General features: G+C 39.7%; 1 pseudogene across 1 annotated transcript in view; it reads right to left on the bottom strand.

The window, feature by feature from the left end:
* Nucleotides 1-8658: 8658 nt before the first annotated feature.
* The window catches only part of LOC148874592 (chloroplast envelope quinone oxidoreductase homolog), a 30005-nt pseudogene continuing 12894 nt past the window's right edge, over nt 8659-25769 (bottom strand). Inside the window, exons 3-5 of the transcript XR_016104831.1 lie at nt 18373-18514; nt 18000-18091; nt 8659-9707 (exon numbers count right to left, since the gene is read on the bottom strand). The product of XR_016104831.1 is annotated as a chloroplast envelope quinone oxidoreductase homolog (transcript). The remainder of the gene's footprint in view (nt 9708-17999; nt 18092-18372; nt 18515-25769) is intronic.

Here is a 25769-nt window from a genome sequence, read left to right as displayed (position 1 = left end):
GGTTATTTCATAGAAGTAGGTTTGATATATCTTGGAAGGGAATATTAAATAAATTAGGAAAAACTTCAGCTTATGAAAGTAATAAATTATCTTGGTTAATTTAATAAGTTGATATTCATTGGAAATGTTAGGCGGACCAATAGTCCTGGCACTTTCAGTTAAATCGTTGCAAGTTTAGTCATTGATTGCCTTTGTTTTTATCTCTTTTCTTTTTCTATCTTTAATTTTCAGTAGTTCCTATTGTTAGATCCAAAATTCGGTTGTCCAAAAAATTGAGGGAAGCTATAGTTCTAATACTTATTTTGTTAAATCCTCGTGGGAACGATATCTTTTTACTACTTGATAACTAGTGCACTTGCTTGGGTTATATAATTATAGCTATCACTGAACCCATGTGGCTGATGTGTAGATCAATGTTTGGGTCCCACGCCATACAAGAAAGCCCAACTGGGCAACAGTTTGGAGGCTGAATAAGCACATGGGCTTAATGGGCCTAAAGCCCAATTCGAACTGGTTTAATTTGATTAATTAAAGAGGGGCAGTTGAGTTTTCCTTGGGCGTGCACACCTTCATTGGGAGTTACTGCTACTCCGTATCAGGTATATCCCTCTCCTACCTTTTGGTTTCAGATCTGGTTCGGTTTAGGTTCAAGATTTGATCCTTGAAAATGTAGATTTTCTAAAATAGGGAATGTGATTCCCACATGGGAGAGAAAAATTTTTGAAATTTCGCCCTACCTACCTATAGGGTTCGGCTATCCATATGATGGATCTCTCATCCCTTCAGGTCAAAACTTAGGTATGTTGGGACAGTTCAAGAATTCATCTGAGTGGGTGATCATAGTGACAGGATCAACCCCTTTGTCGGGCAAAGTGAATGATCGGGTATGCACTCTCTCTGATGGAAACCAAAACTGCTGGCAGTCGATTTCAACCGTTGAAATTTGTTTTGCAAAATATATATATATATATATATATATATATATTATATATATATATATATTATGGTTTCAAAATGTTTGTAAAAGGTTTTAATTCTCATGATCCATGTGAGTAGAGAGTGCAACACTGTACCTTGCAGCCAAGGGAGAGGTCCTCTCTTGTCGGCCAGTGTTTGATCATTATGGGCTGAGAGGTTAAGTGTAAGACCATTGAGGGTAATACCTGATGGGCTAATCTTGCATCTACTTACAGTCCTTAGGTTTCTATAAGGTGGTTTGACCCAGGGACCATTTAGTGTAAATGTTGGGCCCATTAAGAGCCCATGGTGATGGACTCAGGGGTTCACTGTCTCCTACAGTGAAGTCGGCCAGGCCTTGTAACAGAGGTTGGGCTAAAGCCATGTGGCTGATGTGTAGATCAATGTTTAGGTCCCATGCCATACAAGGATATCCAACTGGGCAGCAGTTTGGAGAGTAAGTGAGCAGATGGACTTAATGGGCCTAAAGCCCAATTCGAACTGGCTTAATGAGATTAATTAAAAAGAGGCGGTTCTAGGATTTAGATCAACAGATAGGATAAGGGGTTATCCCTATCCACTCAGAGAGTCCAGATCCAAATAAAGATTTGGATCAAGAAACTTCTAATTAGATTAGGAGGGCTGATCTTTATCTACAGATAAGATAAGGGGTTATCCTTATCTCTTTAAAGAGAGTCTAGATCCAAATTCAAGATTTGAATTGGGAAACTCCTAATGGGATTAGAAGATGCTCTCTTTAAAGGCTATAAATAGAGGAACAGGGAGAGCCTCTAATACACAATTCTCAGTTCAGAGATAACAAAGAGAGAAGAACCTGCAGTTTGACAGCTCCTGTCTTCTGCTCTTTCCTGCTCTTGCCGCCATACCAATTCGATCTCCACCTGTGGAAGCGATCAAGAAGTGTTCTTGATATTACCTTTTGGTAGAAAAGGTAATCAGAAGTCGTGCTCACTAGCCTTCCATCAAATTCTTGCTGAAGAATCAGGTTCTTATTGAAGAGCCATCCTGATGATTCTGTTTCATCTTGCACCGTGTCATCTTCGGTGGAAGCAGTTTTTGGATCTTTCCTTGGGCGTGAACACCTTAATTGGAGGTTATTACTACTTCGTATCAGGTATATCCCTTCACTCCCTTTTGGTTTCAGATTTGGTCTGGTTTAGGTTCAAGATTGATCATTGAAAATGTAGTTTTCTAAAATAGGGAACGAGATTCGCACATGGGAGAGAAAAATTTTTGAAATTTCGCCCAACCTTCCTACAGGGTTCGGCCATCCTAATGATGTATCTCTCATCCCTTCACCTTGTTACAAGGCCTGGCCGAATTTACTATAGGAGACAGTGAACCCCTGAGTCCATCACCATGGGCTCTTAATGGGCCTAACATTTGCACTAAATAGTCCTTGGGTCCAGCCACCTTATGAAAACCCAAGGACTGTGGGCAAATGCAAGATTAGTCCATCAGGTATTACCCTCAATAGTCTTACACTTAACTTCTCAGCCCATAATGATCAAACACTACCCGATAAGAGAGGACTTCTTCCTTGGCTACAAGGTACAGTGTTGCACTATCTACTCACATCGATCTTGGGAATTAAAACCTTTTTGCAAACATTTTGAAACCATAATATATATGTATATATCTATATAAATATATTTTGCAAAATCAAATTTCAATGTTTGAAATCAACTGCCGGCAGTTTTAAGTTTCCATCAGAGATAGTGCATTCCCCGATCATTCACTTTGTTCGACAAAGGGGCTGATCCTGTCACTATGATCACCCACTCAGATGAATTCTCGGATTGTCCCAACATACCCAGTTTTTGACTCCCTCTAAGAATATCACTGTTTGGAATATCAAAGACAGCCCAATCTGACACCTAGTACAGTTCCATAATCGAGTCTAGGGGTCAGGTGTAACATTCCAGTTTTTCCCATCTATCTCCAAGGTCTAGGGCAATACTGGAATTTGGTTCGGCTTAGTAGACACATAAACCTTCCGAGCCATGCTTCCAAGGATAACGACCAGGACCATACATGATCCATTGGTACTCATCTGGGATCTTGTATCTATGACACAATTCTACCACCTCGTCCCATAACAACTCGATTCCCCCAAATGAAGTCGTCGCATCCTTGACCTCCTCCCTTTTACCTACCATCGCTTCATCATAGAAAGTCTCGAAAGAATTTTCACCGGAGGAGCTAGACTCCTCCCCTAACCTGTTACAGTGAACCCTATTCTCTGAAGAACTATGCAACATATTGGAAGTGAAATACTCACCGAAAGAGACGCTGGGAAGGACTTGGAAACAACCACCGCCGGACTTGATAGAAGAAAAACACATCTCACCCATAGGAAACAGAGCTCGCCTCAGTAGGAAACTCCAAATCTTCACCTCACTCAGAAAAGTCCAAAGACAAAGTGGGGACCTCGAGGCCCCCCCTTATTTAAAAGCTTGCCTAATAAGAACAATTAACTACCCAGATTCGAAAGAGATGTGACAAGAGCACGTCTTCCACATCTCAGCAACGCCTACAACTGATAGGCTGTTGATGGCTGCAAGCAGACGCGTGTGCCAAATTTGTCAGTGCCCAATCGCGAAATTTGAAAGAAGCGCGCATTTTGCGTCAATCGTGGAAATTGAAAGAAGCACATATTTTTCAAAATTCAAAAGCCCACCACAACAAGCCTCGCTAATTGCACCAAACCAAAAAAGCTGAACCAAACGCGTAGACCAAGCAACAACAAGCTGAACTAGACCGGCTATAAAAGTAAACTGAACCTGAAAATAGAAGCTAGGTGAACCCAAATTGCCCCAAAAACTTCTACTCTCTTCATCTGCTAAATAGAAACTCGAGAGTGGGGGGCTATTGATGAGGGGCATTTTTGTCAACCCACTTGATGATGGACACGTGGGCGCTGTCAGTGACGCAACATCCCACTCAGCAAAATAGCTCACCGGCTCAACATGCAGCAGTCAACATCAGGTATGAAGTTGAGCTAGAGCAAGCTCAGCCCACAACGTTCGATACAGTAGAACAGCTTGCTGGAGTAACACGTGGCAGTCAACATCAGATACACGGCCGAGCTAGGGCGAGCTCGATCCTCCGACAACCTGAGCTCGCCCGAAACAGCCCCGCGAACAACGCCTGTGTAAGCACTGTAACCACAGCACAGAGAGCAGTACACCGAGTTGACCGCCTCCAGACCAGCAGGCGACCTATAACCGCTGCATGGATCTAGCAAACAACTAACTAGTACACCCTAGGATTTAGGAAACAGCTCTGTACAAGGCTCAGAGACATTGCCTGACAGCACCTGAACCTTAAGTAGCTATAAAAAGACCCCAAGATCACTCCAAAAGGTAGGCATACAGAAGCTCTCACTCTCTCTCTCACATTCTCTTTGGAAGAAATATTCACTGATTTAAGCACCATATGTCCTCTTGGGTAAAGACTTACCTAGGCACTCTAAGCTCTCTTTCCTTTCAACTCTCATTTTGGACCCCTAGCTCGACTCACGCCACTCAATCCGAACCACCTCATCAATTCTGTACCTCATCTATTAATGGGCCTATTTTCGGCTTCATCAATTTTATTTGCTTTTGTTTAGTAGTATAGTGTAGCTTTAGCTTTAGTTCATATTCACTTTTTGTTTCTTTCAAAGAATGTTCTTACTGTTGGTCTTTTGTTTGTATTCTGAGCATTATTTCGTTTAGATTTTGGCTTAAAAAAAGTTCGATTTAAGTAGTTGACATTGGGACACATTTATTTATTTCTACTTATTCATCATGACTTGGTCAAATTAATTTAGTACATAAAAAATCCCAAGAGAATGGGCTCCCAAAACCTTATATTTATTAATGTCGCTCATAGATTCATATTAATAAAAGATATTTTTAAAAAATATTTAACTATTTATGAGATTAAGAATTTAAGACCGATATGTACTTCTTTTCTTTTATTTTCTTTATATAGAAGTACACAATGCTCATCCCCAATATCTATAATCCCAGCCCTGGTGGTAGTGATTTGATCCCGAATCTCCGTTACAATCAGCAAAAACAAAACCCATCAACTGAGTTGGGTTGATTCAGATACATTTCGAGTTACTTGTAGGCTGTATAAATAACTCGATCATCCCTATTTGATAACCATATAGTGTATAGGAACTATGGCTATGTTTGGTTTGAAGGAAAATTAATGTAGGGGAAAGGAAAGGAAAGGTAGGTTACAAATCTTGTATTGGTTTCCCTCTCTTTCCCTTCCTTTCCCTATCTTTTCCTTCAAACCAAACATAGCCTAAAAGAAAACTAATATGAATAAAAAAATTTTAATTAATAAAATTATAAATTAATACTTGAAATTAATTATGTAATCTTAATAAGAATAAAAGTATTATCTGATTATTATTGATATCAGGGCCCATGAGATGCATGGATAACATTATTAATATGCATCTAATTAAATTCCATTTAAAAAATAAAAAATTAATAATAACTTAATCTAACAGGAAGTAATAAAATAATTTATTAATTAATAAAAACAACAATTATAAAAAAATAATAAAAATATTACTAGAAAAAAAAAATAGTTTTATCCAAGAAGCCCAAACAGATTTAGGTTTTCTATGCACCTATAGATTCATTTGGGACAAGGGTGGACTATGTTAAGAGATTTTGATAGGTTCCAATTCATTAGCATCACTATCAAATAAACATCAAATCGCTTAGTGTTATAATTGTTTAGATGTAGGAATTTAGCTTGTTCTTTTTTTTTTTTTCCTTTAATCTGGAAATTTCGAAAGTTCCAAACAAATCTATATGGCTGCAAAACAGGCAAATGCAGTGAAGGGTCCAAATGAACTAGACTCATTTCCATGGCTACTAGCAAGTCTAGCATTATCAGAGTGCAAGTGTTATAAGAAGCCTAATTCTAAAAACAATGTTTTCTTTATAGAACATGGACTGCTCTACCATACCACTGTCACAAAACTTCTAAGAAAACATGCACATGTAGTTATTGGAAAATAGGACTTGTGACAAGAGCTGCTCATGGAATTTGCACTATTGACAAGTATCGAATTAGAGGCAATTGTGTAGAGGCATTTGAAAGAAATAATCATATTGGATGGCTTAAAGATGATATGGGACCTGGAATTCAGATGATGGAGCTATCAATGATTTGGTTAATCCTCACTTTGTTCATTTGTTCTCTTCTGATAAACCAGACTTCAATAATTTTGATGCTCAGCTCATACCTTCGCAAATTACAGAAGAAATGAATCAAACTCTTTGTTCCATTCCCTCTCATGAGGAAGTGAAGTCTGCATTATTTTCTATTGGTCCTCTCAAAGCCCCAGGGCCTGACAGAGTCCATGCTCTCTTTCTGGAATCTTGTTGGGACACAGTGGAACAAAGAGTTTGTTCAAGAGGTTTTAAGAAATCCAGATTTAATAGCTGAAGACAATGATACAAATCTAGTTCTTATTCCCAAAATGGATAATGTGGAATTTGTGACAGATCTTAGACCTATTAGTTTGATGAATGTTCCTTACAAGGCAATTACTAAGATTATTGCCTTAAGGCTAAAACATGTAATGGACTTCCTTATTACGCCATTTCAAAATGCCTTCTCCCCAAGGAGACAAATCCATGATAATAGAGTTCTGGCCTCAAAGATCATTCACACTATGCAAGAAAAAAAAGGGAAAAAGTAAGGCTGGTAGCTTCTTGTTAAAAGTTGATTTAGCCAAGGTCTACGATAGAGTGGGAATTCCTATTCTAGAGTTTTCACCAATGGGGTTTCTCTTCGCAGTTTGTCTCCTTAATCCGTGCTTGCATCATCTCTACTACCTATTCCCTCCTTCTAAATGGCAATGTTGGAAGCTCCTCCAAACCTGAAAGGGGTCTAAGGCAGGGTTGTCCTCTCTCCCCATATTTGTTCATTTTATTATCTTCTCCCAAGATTTTTGTTGCACAATTTAGATATTGCTATAGGGGTTCAAACTTGTAAGGAACTATCCAAAGTTAAGCCATCTTTTCTTTACAGATGATATCCTTATTGTTGGTAAATGCTCCACCTATGAAGTTTCTAATATTAAAGATATTTTGCATATATAATTTTGGAGTTGTTTATGGCCAAAGAATAAATTTTGCAAAGTCAACTATTTATTTCAGTAAAAGGCTGCATTTGGAAACGATGCAAATGGAGTGTAATGGTTCAGGGTATATTTGCACTCTGATTCACTTTTGCCTGTGTTTGGGAACATTACATTTATGCATTGACAAATGACAGACCAATGCATATTGACATTGATAGTAAGATGTAAAACTACATCAATGAAAAAGAAGTAAATTTACATTCAAGTGGGGTTCTGATAAAAAAGGCATATGCTTTATTGGAATTCATGTTTACATCGGTTACAGTTAAAAGTCTGTTTGGTAAGAAGACAAATTTTCCTGTGCAAAACTAACCCAATTTTGCAATTTATATGAACCGCTTTACACTCTACATATTTGCATTCACATTTATTTGCATCATTTCGAAATGCAGCCTAAGTAATTGGAAGACTGATTGCCTTTCACATGGAGGAAGAGAGGTACTTATTAAATCAACTATCACCTCAATCCCCTCTTACTTCTTGACCTCAAATTCCCTCCCCCACTCTGTTCTCAAATTAATTCAGTTGCTCGGGATTTTTGGTGGGGTCATAAAAGTGGCCAGTCTCATATCTACCTTTAGAGTGGGCAGAAATTCACAACAGAAAAAATAGCGGCGGACTGGGGGTTAAGAATATTCTCTACAAAAATAGAGTGGCTACCATGAAGCTACTTGGTGCCTTTCTGGAGCGTTAAACCTGAAGGATCATCTTCTTATATCTCGCGTTGCATGCTCAACTCGAGGGGGATTTTATTAAGGGGGCTCGATTTCTGATCTCTAGATGGGACAAGAAACATTACCCTAAGGCTGTGTTTAGTTTGAAGGAAAAAGTAGGGAAAGCTTTACAAACCTTGTATAGGTTTCCCTATCCTATGTTTTCCTTCCTTTCCCTACCTTTTCCATCAAATCAAACATAGCCTAAGTGATTCTCAATTGAGTGAATTTCGATGTATTTGAAAGTCAGAATTAATTGGGGAGAATTTTGATTCCATTCTAGCTCAGAAGATTCTTAATATTGAAATACCTGTTCGCCCCTTAGTCCACCAGGATCAGTTGATCTGGACTTTGATGCCAAATGGCCACTTCTCCAGTGCCTCGGCCTACAAGTTATTAAATTCTGATATTGCTGATTCTTCTAACAATCAATTTGCAAGCACAAATTTTTCTTGAAAGGACTTGTGGGATTTTAAGGAGCCGCCTCCTCACATTCATGTGTTCATTTGGAGAGTAATTAGACGTATTCTTTCTCTAGAAGGAGTTCTTTCTAAGTTCACAAGGAGGATAGACAATCTTTGCCCTCTCTGTTCATTTGGGTAAAAGTGTTAGCTCTTCTTCCTTTTCAATTCTGTGAGATTTGTATATAAGCCTCGAAACTTTACGTTAGGGTCTCATTATGTGGCTCAGAAGGTTAAAACTTTTGGGGATGGGATTATTTGGTTGGGCAACCCCATCTTTGTAATATTTTGCCAATTAATTTTATAGGATAGGGAAACCTATACAAGTGAGACTGAATATATGTACTCTTTAAATCAAATATTTGCACATACAAGTGAGATACAACACTGCCAGTATCATATAACAAAAACAACATTAAGTTCCCTCAACACAAACACATTAGAAGACTGTACATAGGTGCTCTTCGAGCCAAATATTTGCACACAACAAAATGATACAGGTTCTAAAAATAGAACCGCCAAATAAAAAAGACACCATGGTTTCCAGATTACAATACAGAGATACACAGGAATTTTAATACATGAATTACAAACGAAATATTTAGTAATTTTAGTATGAATATATCTTCTGCAAGTCCCATTTATAGTGATATTAATGAAATTCTTGTCCAACTTACCCCCAGGGGGCTAATTTATCCCCTAATTTATGGCTCCACGATTATTTTTCCAGTAGCATGACCTTCTATGCTCTTAGCCCAAGCATCTTCAGCCTTGCTCAGTGGATGTTTCGAGTCCACTAATGTCTTAAGTTTCCCTTCCTTCACCAAATTAACCAAAAACTCCAGATTGTCTTTCTTGGGGGTTACAAATGTTAGCACGTACTTCTTCTTAGAGAAGGTCAACTTCTTCAATGCACAGGTCAGCAAGGAACTAAGGCCAGGAGTGATATCTATAACTTTGGCATTATCGCTCAAATTTGGCTCAAAGGTTGACCAAGGAATACCAATCGCACAGTGGAGAACTACATCATATTTCCGACCAGAAGGACTCTTCAAGGCTGCTCCTTTTGTGGTCTTATAATCAAGAACTTCATCTGCACCTAGGCTCTTAACCAACTCAATGTTTCGAGCCCCACAGGTTGCTGTGACATGTGTTCCCAAGCTTTGCCAGCTGAACAGCATAGTGACCTACACCACCTGAGGCCGCAGTAATCAGAATGTTTGTTGGCTTGCCACTACCATCAAGTTTGACCCCAGCAGAATTGACAAGTATATGGTGTGCAGTGAGGCCAGCTATAGGTAACCCTGCACCTTCAGCTGCTAATACTTCAGGAGGCCTCTTAACTGTCAAGCTCTCTTGCGCCACAGCAAACTCAGCAAGACCACCTCCGGTCTGTAATTTCAAAATGCCATGATTAACAACAAGCAGAATAAGTGATTTATTAACATGAACAAGGGCATTGGAGCCCATTAAGGTAGAAAGATAAAAGGAGTTCATTAGAGGCACATATACAAGTATATATATACATCAAAAGATTGATAAGAATTATTAACTGTCACTCGTCACAAAGACTTCAAAAAATAAATCTAAAAAGCTGTTTAAGATATGTTACCAAAAGAAGTACCAGAAAGGCCTAAGTTCCAAGATATGCATCCAAAGGAAAAAAGAAAAAGAAAAAAAAAAAACTCCACTGGACAGAATAGATATGAAGAAAAAGAGAAAGAAAAAGGAAAAACTTGGTAGAACTAATCCAACATACACGAGCAAGAGCTACCTTAGATGCAGGACACATGCTCCTCTTAAGGGTACCCTGGTTGCATGGGGGCAATTGATGTTTTTGCAACAAAATAACCCCATGAAAATGAATAAAATCTCACCTAATTGCTCTAACCTCTTATACAAAAGGAGTAATCAGTTGCCTAGTACTGGGGCATGCATTCATTAAAAGTTGTAGCAGAAAGGATATAATAACAGGACTTATACAAAATTCAGTCCAACTACTTATTTATGCATGTTAACCATGCATTGTTGCATGGAATCTCCTAAATGGACGAAGTCCAAATCTGATGCATGGTGCATTCTGACACTGGATTCTTGAGTGATGACACTTCTGCATAAGACATTCCCTTCTCTCCTTGCTTATTTGGCATAAGTGAGCATCTAATGTTTATAACACTTCCATCTTCCTATATAATAATATTCTTGGTAACAAAGATAAACTTTTCAGACTCAATTAGCTCTTTTTTTTGTATATACACACACACACATTTGAAAAATGTAAATGAAAAGTGATTGCATTATTGAGGCTCTGTGCAGAGAAGAAATGCACACCTAAAAATTGTAAATACAGCCTTTTGACCAGAGGTGAAGAGCTATCAACAATAAACTTTAATTGAGGCTCTGTGCAGAGAAGAAATGCACCATGGACCAAAGACATTTTCCTCTCCTACTGAAGCTGGTGTTTTCCATTGAGAGAATAAGCCTTGAACTCCACAGGGACCACCCATTGCTGACTGAAAAACTTCACAAAATGAGACTACAAACTGTATGCAAGTAGAAAATGAATCAAAACATGGCTTGCTGACTCGCCAACACTCACATAAATGACATGAATTCTCCACCTGCACACCTCTAGATGCCAGATTATCTCTTTTTTTTTTTAATGAAATAACGGAACAGTTTTTGTTAATAAAGAAGATCAAAATACAAGAGTAAAGTCACCCCAGAGGTTGAGATGACCATGAACCGTAGAGAACAAACTGAAAGAAGCCAGCCTCCCAAACAACAATTATAAATCAAACTCCAAAACAGAAATCCAATACATTAGGATATAGTCCAGTCCCATCACCCCAGAAAAAAAAATTCTCTATTTCTACTCCTTGTCTAGCTAATCCATCTGCAAGCCCATTTGAAGATCTGCATTCCCTTTGAACAGCAACTACCCTGTCTCATTTAAGTGCAGAATATTCACTCAGAATGCGTCTATACAGCCACGGGCACCTTTCCTCTTTTCTAACCCATTCCACCACCACTTTAGAGTCCCCTTCAATAATGATGTTGTAGTTATTCTTCTTAAGCAGCTTTAGACCCTGTAGGACAGCTAGAACTTCTGCTCTATAATCACATTTCCATAACCAGCAGGACCCGAATATAAACTAATAAAACTGAAATTCATCGAGCTACTTTGAGGGAGCTCAACCTCCTGAAAAGGCTTACAATGGGGAGATGAGAGGGGTGGGGAGAAAGAAGAAACACACACACAAACACACACACACAGAGGACTGAGAAGGTAAGGATTCGATTATTCTCTTTTGACGAGTTTGTTACATAACATGCTCATTTTATAATCACTAAATGACCTTCATGTTAAGACAGTGTATGCCCTTAGCTCCAATCAGCATGATGTACATTATGACATTTATTGTAAATGAATAAAGTACATATTTGATTCATGTTATTATGGTATGTTTCTGTGTAATACCCTTAAACTGGACACATATGAGACTCGTGTTAATTTTGAATCTTCACAGCCGTTGGATAGATCTGGGGAGATTTATCTTGCCAAGGCTGACACTAATGTACCACCAAGTTGGTTGGGGTGGCTTGTCTCAGCTGCTAAGGTGAGACCTGAGGTACATGCAGTGTGGGTTTTCTTGAAACCCTGAACCGGACCAAAATTCCAATATTGCCCTGGACTTTGGGAAAAGACATTTTAAAGAACTAAAAGAAAAGTTTTCCAAGCGATTGTGCCAGAGCATAATCTGGTTCACTGACTCTGACCCACTACTACTGTTGTTGCTAACATGATGGCCCTGATGTCTCGGAATCTCATCCAGAAGGTAGACTCCATTCACCTCACGGCCACTCCCAATCATCTTCTTTGACTCCAAATCCTGCAAAACACAATTACCAGGAAGAAAGGTTACGGAACAATTCAAATTCTGTCAAAGAACTAACAGACAGTAGGTTGGTATGAAGTCTAGGGACATTTAAAACATAAGACAGTTATATCATTGGTCACTCTAACTGTCCCTTTCCCAGCAATGGGGATATGTGAACCATCTGCTGTAGAGACTGTCTCTACTAGAACACAACTGATAGGAACTGAAAAGGGTAGGGGCATTAGTCATGTGCTCAGTTGCTCCTGAGTCTATAATCCAGGGAGGTCCCTCCTTACCTAAAGTGGATGCAAGATTTGCAGTTGCATATGAACTACCTGTATGTGCAAAGGAAGAGGTGTAGCTGGCTCCTGCATTCTGTTGTCCATCTGGAAGGCTAGTGCTAGGTGAATCTTTCTTACTCATAAGCTGTCCAAACCTCTCCAATTCTATCCTCACTACAATGGATTCCCAATCCGTTTGGGAAAGAGGGACCGAAGAGTCTCCTGTAGTGGCTACATTTGCATTTCCGTTCTTGTTCCTTATCCGGGCAGGCATAAGATTTGGATGAAGCTTCCAACAAGTGTCCCTGGTATGCTTAGGCTTCTTGCAATAATCACACACCAAATCCTTCTTATCTTCCCTTCTAGTCTCACTACTCCCCCTGTCTCCATTCAGCTTAGGTTTTGTTGTTCCAACCATAGCTGACTGGTCAATCCTAGGCTGTCTCAGCATTACATTCCTCCTACTTTCCTCTCTAGAGACAAAGGCATAGGCTTGAGAGAGTATCACACCCTCCCTAGAAAGAATATGCTGCCTAGCAATGTCGAATTCAGGGTTCAGCCCTGCCAAGAACTCAAAAACCCTATTCCTCTCTACCAGTCTATGATAGGTTGTTGCATCATTTACACTTTCCCATACCACAGTTTCTAAGTGACCTATTTCCTGCCATAGGGTTTTCAGCATGGAGAAATACAAAGCAAGAGGTTTTTCTCCCTATTTCATACTTATCACCTGATTCCTTAACTGATAGGCTCTAGCTTCATTTTGTTTCTAAGCGTAGGTTTCAGTCACTCCAACCCAAATCTCCTTAGCAGTATTAGCCCATAGGAATTTTTTTGCAATATGAGGTAACATAGAATTACACAACTAGGACATTACCATGTAATTCTCCTGCACCCATCGGGAAGAGTCTGTATCAGGTTTCTTCTCCTCCCTAGTGAGATACCCTAATTTTCCACAGGCACCAATAGCCATCTTAGCTGATTGTGCCCACTCCAAATAATTTATACCATCAAGTTTTACTGTAGTAATGATCCCAGACCCAAAAATATCACTACTACCTCCATCACCCAGTCCCATAGTACCGGTAGATTTCAACTCGGTATTCCAACTCTCCATCTTAATTCAAACAGTTCAACAATAAGAAAAAATAGATTGGAAACCTTCCAAAAACAATGTAATATCACACACACAGAAACAAACCCTTTCGGAAGAAGAAAACCCTAGCTGGAGAGAAATCTCTCTCCTCCCCACACCTCCCAACAGAGAGGAGTGAATCGATCACTCTAGGAGGCTCAGAAAAATCCAGAAACCAAACCACTCTTCAGAAAATCAAAAGAAAGCTAACAATACTTGGCCGCCTAAGATCAGATAAAAAAACAAGGAGTCCAACTTTTCTGGGACTCTTCCCCATACTCCAGTTCTTCCTGATTTTGATGTCGAACAGTAGATCACCTTCCTGATGATTAGATCCCACCAAAAAATCCAAGAACTGGGCAATCTACAACAGATCGATCAGCCCTTTATTACTTCATGCAGTCGGCTGATCTAGGGCTGCATGAGAATGCTTCTACAAACCCTAGCCGCTACTCTGATACCGAGTAGAAAGCTTGCTGGATTAAAAAAATATGAAATAAAAGGAGTTTCTTAAAGAAAGAAGGAAGAGAAAAGGAAAAGAGAAGAGAAGTTGAAAAGAAAGGAGAGCTAATAATCTGGTTGCTCCCTTCACTTATTATTTATATTAAAAATAATAGAGCAGTACAAAGACAACTATGACCTTATAGGGCGGCAAGACATAAAACAACATATATAAGACACAAAAACATAATAAAATTTGGACTCACATAACTAATGTGGTCCCCACCTCCTATCTAACAACTAACATAAAACATCTACTCATAAAAACATCACAAAACTGATTAATCTTCAACAGGATCCAAGCTAGTTGAAACTCCCTTGGATCCCAATGTGAAGATGACTGATAGTCAAGGGCAGCCATTAGAAGACCCTACAGGGTATCAGAAACTAGTACGCAAGTTGATCTATCTTACCATCACTAGGCCTAACATCTCCTTTAATGTTGGAGTCCTCAGTCAATTCATGCAGAATCCAACAATTGCTCATTGGGATGGTGTTATGAGGGTGCTCCTGGTCGAGGCTTTTGTACAAGAAAGGGGGAGATATGTCTCTAGTAGGGTACTCAGATGCAAATTGGGCATGGTCTCCGACAAACAAGAAGTCTACTACAGGTTATTGTACTTTCTTGTGTAGAAATCTCATTACTTGGAAGAGCAAGAAGCATAACGTAATTTCTAGGAGTAGCGTTGAAGCTAAATACAGGGCAATGGCCCATGCTACCTGTGAGCTAGTCTAGTTGAAGCATCTTCTTTGGGAGATGAATATCACAATTTGTCAACCCATTAAATTGTTTTGTGACAAACCAAGCTACAACGCATATTGCCTCTAATCTAGTGTTTCATGAAAGAACTAAACACATTGAAGTTGATTGCCATTTCGTGAGAGAGAAAGTGACAAGAGTCTTGAAAATTGGCTTTTCACAATCACAAGCTGACCATACCCTGTTTATTAGGAGAGTAAATGGAAAAATAACTATGTTGATAGTATATGTCGATGATATTGTTATCAAAGGGGATGATATTTCAAGGATTGCTGAACTGAAGTCTTTCCTTGCTACTGAATTCGAAATTAAGGATCTCGAAAGTCATCGGTATTTCCTAGGGATTAAGGTCGCAAGGTCAAAGAGGGGCATTTATATTTCTCAGAGGAAATATGTCCTTGATTTGCTTCAAGTGGTACGAAAATTAGATTGTAAACCGGCTAAAACTCCAATTGATCCCAATATAAGTTAGAAGTTGATGATGGAGATGTCCTTCCTGACAAAGGTGTGTATCAGAGACTTGTCGGTCGCCTTCTCTACTTGTGTCTGACTAGACCAAATACATCATATGTTGTAAGTGTGGTCAGCCAATATATGCACAAGCCTAGATCATGTCATATACAAGCAGTGAATAGAATACTTGCCTATTTGAAGGGATGTCCAGGAAAGGAGATGTTGTATTCTAATCATGGGCATCTGAAGGTAGAAGCCTATTCTGATGCTGACTGGGCAGGTTCTATTGATGATAGGCAGTCTATTTTTGGCTATTGTACCTTGGTGGGTGGTAATGTTGTATCTTGTAGATGCAAGAAGCAATTAGTTGTGGCTCGATCTAGTGCAAAGGCAGAGTACAGAGCTATGGCACATGGAGTCTTTGAATTGTTGTGGTTGAAGAACTTGTTGACAGAAACGGGAGTGTAGATTGATACTCCAATGATGTTATATTTTGACAATCAAGCTGCCATATACATAGCCCACAACCCTGTTCAACATGATCGTACAAAGCATATAGAGGTTGATCGACCTTCCATTAGAGAAAGAGTTGCCAGTAGAGATAATTTTTGCTTGAGAAGTTAAATGAAAAAGTCTCTTGGTGTGAACAATAACACACCAAGCATTCTCGACACTTTCTTCTTCTTCTTCTTCTTCTAAAAACCTTCCAACTAAGACATTGGATATCTTTAATCCTTTCGCCACTTTGGACATAATAAGGGGCTGGTAGGCAATAGAAAATTCAAAGTCTAAACTACCAAAGAGTTGTAAGGGAATTCAAATCTCAACTTTGTATACCTTTTAAACTCAATTTTGATGGCAGCATCTTAGGAAATCCCGGCCCATCAGGGGTACCGTGGTAGGGGGAGTTGTAAGAGATAATATTAGGTGCTTTCATTGCATTATACTCTGGACTACTAGGAGTGGAGACTCAATTAATATGGAATAACAGGTTGTGCTTCATGGCCTAACAATCTACTAGAGACTTAAATCTGCATGACGTAGAGATTGAAGGAAAGTCTAAGATAGGAGTCAGCTGTTTGAGAAATAGCTCCAAAGGAACCTGGTAACATAGATACACCTTAAGAAAGAAGGCTCTTTCTATCACAAGAGAATTGGGGATAACTTGGTCTTGGACTCCTAGGGTTGCAAACAGTGTGGATGACCAATTGGCTAGATAGGGAGTAAATAGGGAAAGCTTGTATTGGAGGGCTAATTTGTAATTCAAATTTGAATTCCCATCAGGGAATGGTTAGGTAGCATATGCTATAATCCTGTATTTTTTCTGTGCATACTCATTTTCAGTAATAGACTGATCTGCTGCCCAATGTTTTAAAATGCAGAGGTGCGACATGAGGAGTTCCACTACCTAGAGGCGTGAGGCGTAGTTTAGAACGTAAGAGACATAGGCCTCCCAAACACAAGGAAGCGTAAGCCACCTTAAGAGGAGGGGGATGAGGAGGAAGGAGGCATAAGCCTTCCCTTTCTTTTCCTTTCCTTTCCTTTTTTTTCCTTTTTTTCTTTTTTTTCTCTATCTTTTTATATGAAAAGTGCATGCGTATGCCTCTAGCACACCTCATGAAAAAGGCATATGAGTCGTAGGCCTCTTGCACCTGAGGCGTACGCCTCAGAGGTATCAGCGCCTCTGGCATACGCCTCAGGGCATTTTGGGGGTGCCTCGCTTGGAGGCGCCTCCCATGCTTTTTAAAACACTACTGCTACCTTTCAAAGAAAGTAGTAATTACTATTTTTGGATGTGCCCCCAAGTCGACCTTTTTTATCATGCTGAAACAGATTCATGGACACACGTCGGATCCCAACAGTCATATCCAGGTACATACAACAGCTTAAATCTCAAAAGCAAGAAAAGCCTTTTTCAGAGTCAGGAACAAACATCGAGTCCATTTTCATAAAGATTGATGTAAATTGGTAAACTGTCAACTTCTAATGGATCAAATAGTTCTGAAGAAACATCCAGACAAAAAAAGTTTCCTAGTGTTCATTCAATTAAGTAGCACAAGGTATGTCTAGAAACCATCTAACTATGGTTCTTTCTTCTTCAGCTAGGTAGACCAGTCTGTGAGGTTTTCTAGGATCCAATCCATGCCACTCATCTCTCCCTAATTGGACGGACTAACTGCAGATCTTGGTCTATCCAAATTGAGGCCACAAACCCAACTATTCTATTTTTGTTACAAGTTAGATTCATCAGTTTCAGATCTGAACTAAATATAAAAGAGAAGAAGAGAGAGAGAGAGGGAGAGAAGAAGAGAAGGAGAAATAGACGAAGAAGCCTGTTCAAACCAGAGAGAAGAGAAAAAAACTTACTCTTAGGTCGGCCAGGATATATATATATATATATATAGTTTACTCAAATAATAACAAAGGTCTTTTATGCCCCTATTTAAGTTGGGACACATCAGCACTAACTTAAGGACACATCACCATACTAATAAAACTCAAATGACCATTCTACCCTTATTTAGGCGACACTAACAATTTTCATATGCAGTTCATCACTCTAAATATCTATTTACAAACTGTAATTCTTCTCAATAAATCCCTATAGAATAAAATGCAAGAACAAGTGAATAATAGGGGTGTTATACCCAAAACATGAGGTTGAGTACTCACAGCATGGCTAAGCACAGCAACGACTTTGTCACCAGCTTTGAAATCCTTGATTCCAGACCCAACCTCTACGACCTCTCCTGCTACATCAGTAGCTGTTTCATCAAGTTTGAAAAAATAAGTAAGAAATGAATAAACATGCCTCTCATCTCCTTGTACTATGATCTAACCCCACTACAATGCAGACATTTCTGGTATAGGCTATTTGGAATGGGCTGGTTCCACCTTAGATTATGGTTATATTATGGGAGGTTTTCCACCAGAAAATTAACCCCCCCCCCAAAAAAAAAAAGAAAGAAAAAACAGAAACGTTGATCGCAATCCAAGTTGAAAACCTTCAATTAGGATATAGATAAAAAAATTCTTGAGGATATACCTGGTATGTGAGGGAATTTGTGTGGCCGAAATGGTCGTTGTACACCTTTCTGAATTTTCCAATCAATCGGATTTACACTTGTTGCCTCCAGCTTCAGCAAAACTTCACCATTCTTTGGTGTTGGAACTGGAGCTTCCACATGCTGCAACAATTAGGATGTATAACTTATAACATCTCAGTAAGCATGCTGAAATCTAATTTATGATCAACTTCATGTTGCTAAGTACTTCAAGTAGAACCATCATCAATGTTACCAGGGACCTTGATAAGCCTATCCATGTTGACACTTGGCATTTGGCTTGCACTATTTATCTCTGGTTATGTAGCATGCATTCAGAAAAAGGAGGGGGAGGAGGATGTTGGCACTAAGCACCTTCAAAATGCCACGAGAATAGACCTCAAATTTTTCTTACCATATTTTGAATCATTTAGGTAATTTAATATTTATTGACAGATGTATTTGTTTGTGGTTCTTTCTAGATGTTGATCTATAAGACCCCAATATTGGATATACTTTTCCGCAGTATCTCAATAATGGATATACAGGCTCATAGCTTTCAAGGTGAGGCTAGATGATACAGGGGAAGCTAGGTACTGCCTAAGTGATCTTCTATATTTTAATAAAAACCTTGAATCCTAGGGTAATTCCCCAGGGTCAATGGCAACAGCAATCATCTATCACTAGTAATTAGGAATAATCTTCATAAAAAAGTATCAACATATTCATGAGTAGAAAAAGAAGAAAGGAAATAAAATTCAGAAAATATTTTTTCCTAGGAGAAGAAGAATATGGTTGATTGGAAAAAATATTAAGTTCCTCCTTCCTTGTGGGTTCAGGTCTTGAAGTCTTCAAGGGTTCAAGACAGCAAACACCAAAATATGTGTTTACTGAACCCTAAAAATAATAAAGTAATGAAAAAACTCATAAAATAAGAAATGTAGTGTAACAGTGTCCATTTTATTATTATAAATTCAAGACACAAATAATGTAAAAATATTTAATATTTTCATAGCATCATGTACAAGATAGCTAGGCTCTTAAGCAAGGTGACCCTCCACTGGTGCCTTGTCACCAAGGTGTGCCTTGACAACTATGTTCATGCCATGCACCAACATAAAAGTTAACAGCTTATAAGTTCAAACACAGAAAATAGAAAGAGAGAATTTGAAGAATAAGGATGCAAAATAAAATTGAATCTATACATACAATAGAAACTAACTTTGAACTCTCAAACTCAACTCAGAAATCAATCAAATGTCAAACTCCTATTCCACATGATAAATAACTTTACCAGTGTGAGATTGTCCTACACTGCTGGTCCCAAGCCCAGATAAAGGAGGAGGGTGCATCAAGCTAGCAGACACCACTAAAACTTTTGTCAAACTCTCATGATAAGGATCCTGATTTGTCTTTCCGTGCTCATACTAGAGCAATCTTCATAAACGATGCACTACACCCTAACTCGAGTGTAGTGGCAAGGGCTTGTTAGGATGGTCCTCATAAGTGGCGTGCCATGGCAACACCCGGTTGTGGTGTCAAATAGGCAAGGGTTCCCACATCCTTCTGGACAAGGGAGGGTAAAGAAGCTAGTCCAAGAAACACGACTTCATTTAGCCACTTGGAATGTAGGAACATTAACAAGAAAAACTGGAATTATTAGACACTATGAAGAGAAGGGTTAATATTACATGCCTACAAGAAACTTAATGGAGGGGTAAAATGCTAAAGAAACTAATAGCTACAAATTATGGTATACGGAGGTAATAGAAATGATGTAGCAATAACAGTAAATAAGGATTTAAAAAAAAAAATGAAACAACTGTAAAAGTTAAAATATTTAGAATGACTTAGGCTTGAAATGACCAACAATATAAAAAAAGTAGTAAAAAATGACTTAGGAGAATATAAAAGACTGTGGTAGTGAAATAAAGAGGTTCAAAATATAATTAGATTAAAATGAACATGCTACAAAGAATGACAAAAAGCTAGAAATGTAAAAAAAAAAAGAAGGAAAAATGTAAAATCATAAAAAAGGAAGTTGAAAAGAAGGTGAATGAAGTTAAGTGTAAGGCCTATGATGACCTTTACCATAAATACAGTACTAAAGAGGGAGATAAAGGAATGTATAAACTATCTTATCAAAAAAAGGAATGTATAAACTAGCAAGGCTAAGAACGAGGAAAGGCAAAGATTTAAACCATGTTAGGTGCATTAAACATGAAGATCAAAGAGTCTTAGTAAAAGATGAGGAAATCAAACAAACATGGAAAAACTATTTTGAAAATTTATTAAATGAATAACAAGGAGAGGGTGCTAATGGAGAAGATTCTAGTAATACTAGTAATGAGGGTGCTAATGGAGAAGATTCTAGTAATACTAGTAATGCTAAAAATAATATGTACCTTCGTAGAGTTAGACCTACTGAACTAAAAGAGGCACTAAATAAGATGAAAGGAAAGCCATTAGGACTAGATGGGATTGCAATAGAAGTACGGAAAGGTCTGGGAGAGAGAGGTTTGTTATGGCTAGCCAAGCTATTTAATAAGATAGTGAAAGAAAAGAATAAGCCTAATGATCGGAGAAACAGTGGTATGGTGCCTATGTGTAAGAACAAAGGTGATATACAAAGTTGTAATAACTATTGAAGGATTAAACTTATGAACCACAGTATGAAACTTTGGGAGAGAATAATTGAACAAAAATTACAACTTGAAGCAAGTGTATGGGAGAACCAACTTGGCTTTATTACAAGGAGATCAACAATGGAAGCTATATTTCTTTTGAGATGATTGATAGGAAAATTCAAAGAGAAGAAGAAAGATCTTCATATGGTGTTCATTAATCTAAAAAAGGCATAAGGTAGAGTTCTTAGAGAGATAATATGATGGATCTTGGAAAGGAAAGGGGTTCAAAATAAGTATATGATGGATCTAACAACCATTGTTAGAACAACAATGGGAAAAACTTCAAATTTTATAGTTGGGAATTTGATTCTTAAAAATGAAGCCTTGTTGGGAAAGTGTCTGTGAAGATGGCCAGTGGAAAGAGAGTTTATGGCATAGGGTGGTGGGTAGCATTCATGGCTGTTCCGATTCAGGTTGGGATGCTGGAGTATCTCGTTGGGCTACTCTATCAACTCCTTGGAAGGCAATAAATACATGGCATTCACACCAGAATAACAAGAGGAGGTTATGCCAAAAACCATGGGAGAGGGAGGAGAGGAAGTTCAAGCTGGCGGGGAAATGGAGACTGGAGTTGATCATTGAAGCCAAATCTTTCTTGTTCGAGCAGGGAAGGACAAAGGGGAAGGTTCACTTGAAAATCAGAGAAGGGAGCAGGGTGACGATTCTCCTACCGGAGGAGGCATGTGTGTGGTTGAATGGTTTTGTAGATGGAACTGTGAATTCTTTACGGGAAGAAGGTTGGAGAAACTCGTTGACCTGTGAGAGTAAGAGGTTCAAAACTGTGCTAAAGAGGAGTGGAAACGGGTGGTTTGTAATGGTTACCGAACTCTTTGGTAATAACAAAAGGCAAGTGTTGTGTATTTCGGAAGGCCAGAAGCAGAGAGGGTGGGCTTCCTTTGCTTTTAATCTTCAGGCTTTTCTTCTGGAGGTCGAAGGGGAAGTGGAAGAAGTCCCTGGCTTGAAGGATTGTAATCCTTCTGTCCTTTGTAACCAGGTGTCCTGCTTTAAGCATTACCCTGAAGTTTTGGTGTCTAGCTCGACTGTCCTCCAACGAGTAGCTTTGGAAGAAGGGAGTGGGAGCTAGGAGAAGAGGATGGTCATAGTGGCAGATAGGGTGATAGAAGATTGGACGAAGGTTTTAGAAGTAGTTGCAGAGAGGTTGGGCTTAGATGAAGATGTAGTGTTGTTGCCTTTTGCTGAAAAGAAAGCTTTATTAGATACTGGCATTAAGAAACTGAATTTCAGTACGTTCATTGTAGAGGGAAGTTTGATTCAGGTCCAGAACTGGGCTCCAGTTTGCAACGAAGTTGAATCTAGAGTTGGCAGCTTCTTGATCAAACTTCTCGGTCTTCCTTTCAACCTTTGGAATGATCAAATACTAAGGAAAATTGTCAGAGCGTTGAGTGGAGTTCTGTTGGAGGTTAACTTAAGAAACTTGAGAGCTGTGGAACTTAAGGTTGTTGGGATCAAGCCGGAGTACTTGCTGCGCGCCTTCAAAGTTCTCTCAGAAGATGCCTGGTACAAGGTCTGGTTAGCTTCAAAAGATGAAGCCTCGCTCTGGGGAAGATGAACAGAGGTTGAAGGAGCTGACGAGTCTGTAGGTTGGTGTACACATGGCCTTCAGGGGCTGGCGGGAAAGCCTGGTGCATGCGGGTGAACTACAGAGGAAGGGGAACAGTCGCAGGGGTGCCCCAAGTCTCGAAGCTTTCCTATTAAGGGTTCTAATTCAAATTTTTTTGAAGTTGGGTTGTTTAAAGAGGGTGGCCCGTCCTATGCTGACATGGCTAAAAGGGGTATGGTTCGGGTGTGCTCAAAGTCATTGTCTGAACTGGCTTTAAGGAAGGTTGGGCCGGACGGGTCAGTGGATGAGCCTTCACGTGGGGCGGGGCAGGCACCGGGTGGTTTCTTTAAAAGCCCACGTGACAACTTAAGTCATCACGTGGGGCAAGGCAGGCATGGGGCGATGATAGATGGCAACATTCATCTATCATCGTCTAGGTCTCGCCCTCTCGACTGTAGAGGGGCTCAGATGGCGAGCAAGGCAGAAGAACACCATCCTCTGTGCTGGGTCCGACGGCCAGCCGGCGACACGCAAAAACACAACGTTCTTGATCGCCCGAACCCGCGCTATTTGAGAGTTAGAACAAAAGAGAAGGAAGAGGCTGACCAAGGTTGGATAAGTTGCGGCTCAGATTCTGACTATGATGAAAGATCATAAGCTTGTGGGAGTTTAGGCAGTGCGGCAGACAAAGCTCTATCTGAAGAATAGAACAGGGATACTTTCAGCCTGGATTGTTTGTTCATAGGGGATTCGGTGGGGGAGGGAAAGGAGGAGGGGGAGGAGCGGGTGAATGATCTTAACCCAAATTTGGCTGAGCCCTTCCCTAGTTCTAGCGCTTTGGAAGAGGCTGAAAAGGAGGTAGCTCGGGTCTTCTCAGAGCTGAACAAGGGTACCTCACAGAGAGGTACATACTTGGGTACAGAAAGGGGTCTTTGTGTTGATACAACGACAGGGATTTTCTTCCCCCAACTCAGGGAGACAGAGTGCTCTAATTTCTCAAAAAAGAAAGTGACTACCACTCCTTTGCCTATGCTCTCTCCTCACATCTCTGCCTCAGGTAAATCCTTCAACTCTGTCAATTCAGTTTGGGCTACCGATGAGCGCTCTGTGTCCCTTGTTCCAGATTCTCTTCCCAACCAAGAGTCGGAAGCCCTTGGTCTGAAAGCCACAGTGCGTCTACAAGGGGGGGTAGTGGGTGAGAAAACTTGCAGAGAGACAAAAATATGGGAAATCATAGAGAGCCTTTTGGGTGAAGTGGAGAGGAAGGAAATGCAGAGAGGGAGCATGGAGGGGACAGAAAGGGTTGTTGTTGGAGGTAATGTGAGAAGGAACGAGAAGTTTCCTAGGAGTGAGGAGAGTGCAACTTTAGAAAAAGAGGAAACTAGTGGGGAAGAGTCAGTTGCAGAGTTTGTGAAAAAGTTGGGGTGCAAGCTGAAGAACCCGAATGATCTAAAAGCCTACATGCAAAAAAAAGAGGACAGCAAGATGAAGAATAGAAAGCTGAGTGAATTGGAGAGATTAAAAAGAGATATTGAGGGGGACAAGAAGTTTGAAGTGAAAGGGGATAGAAGAAAAGGGTCTAAATAGATCTTGGAGGAGTTAGGGTTAAGGCTAAGAGTTATTAATGAGAATCCTAAGTTGGAACGTGAGGGGGTTGGGCAACATTAGGAAGAGAGTGGCAATTAAAGAGGTAATTAAGAAGTTTAATCCGGATGTGGTAATGCTTCAGGAGTCCAAAAGAATGGATTTTGATTGCAGATGGGCAAGGAGTGTGTGGAGTTCTAGGGGTATAAAGTGGGTGGCTGCTCCCTCGTGGGGTTCCTCAGGAGGGATTGTGACCCTATGGAAAGAAGATTTAGTCATAGGTGTGGAGGAGCTAATTGGAGATCATTCTGTCTCCCTAAAGTTCAGACAGGTGGACGATGGGTATGAATGGGTACTAACAAATGTGTATGGCCCCAATGAGGAGAAATTATGGGAAGAATTGAGTGACATTAGAGAACTCTAGGATGGACCTTGGTGTGTGGGAGGGGATTTTAATGTAGTGAGATTTACAGAGGAAACCAACAACCCCAGACAGAGAGTGACAACAAGTATGAGGAAGTTCAACCAATTTGTGGACTCTTTTGAACTTAAAAAACTTCATTTCCTAAATAATAACTTCACTTGGTCCAACCTTCAATCAAGGCAAATTTGCTCTAAGTTGGACAGATTTTTGTTATCAACAGATTGGGAGGAACATCGAGGCAATATTACTTCTAGGACTCTCCCAAGACTTACTTCAGACCACTAACCTATAGTGTTGGTCAAGGAGGAAATAAGAGGAGTTGGGCCTACCCCTTTCAGGTTTGAAAACTTGTGGTTGACTCATCCAGGTTTCATTGAGAAGATCAGAGAGTGGTGGGAGCAGGCTAATCCAGTAGTTGATTGGGAGGGAATGAGGTTCCACAAGAAACTCCAATTCTTAAAATCACAATTAAAGGAGTAGAATAGGCTGGAGTTTGGAAGATTAGAAGAGAGAAAACAAGTTCTGGTGGAGCAAATCGAGAATTTGGACCTGAAGGAAGAGAGAGGTTCCTTTGGAGAGGAAGAAAGGAAGTTGAGATGAGTTTTGAGGAGGCAGATGGAGGACATCTTGGTTAAGGAGGAAATCAGTAGGAGGCAAAAATCCAGGTGTAAGTGGCTAAAGGAGGGAGACAGAAACACAAGGTTTTTCCATTCAGTGGCAAATGGGAGGAGAAAGAAGAATTTCATCTCTAATTTGGAAGTTGATGGAGCAGTGTTGTCCCACCCGGTAGAAATTGCAGAGGCTCTAGTAAACCACTTCAAATCTATTTTTAGAAGGCCTATGAATGGGAGAGTGTGGTTGGAGGGATTGGATTGGCCGACTCTAAGTGCAGAGAAGAGAGTGGTTAGAAAAAAGTTTTGATATGGAGGAGGTAAAGGAAGAAGTATTCTCAATAGATAGTACAAAAGCTTCGGGTCCAGATGGGTTCACAATGGCCTTTTACCAGGATTGTTGGGATATTTTGGAGAATGATCTTAGATCAGTTTTTGAGAAGTTCCACAGGAGGGGTGTAATAAATCCGGGCTTGAACTCAACTTTCATTGCTTTAGTCCCAAAGAAGAAAGATGCATCACAACCAAAGGA

This window comes from Nelumbo lutea, chromosome 1 (assembly GCF_056320005.1).
Source record: "Nelumbo lutea isolate HS-2025 chromosome 1, American lotus-T2T, whole genome shotgun sequence".
Classification (NCBI taxonomy): Eukaryota; Viridiplantae; Streptophyta; class Magnoliopsida; order Proteales; family Nelumbonaceae; genus Nelumbo; species Nelumbo lutea.
This window is presented reverse-complemented; position numbering and strand designations above follow the sequence as displayed.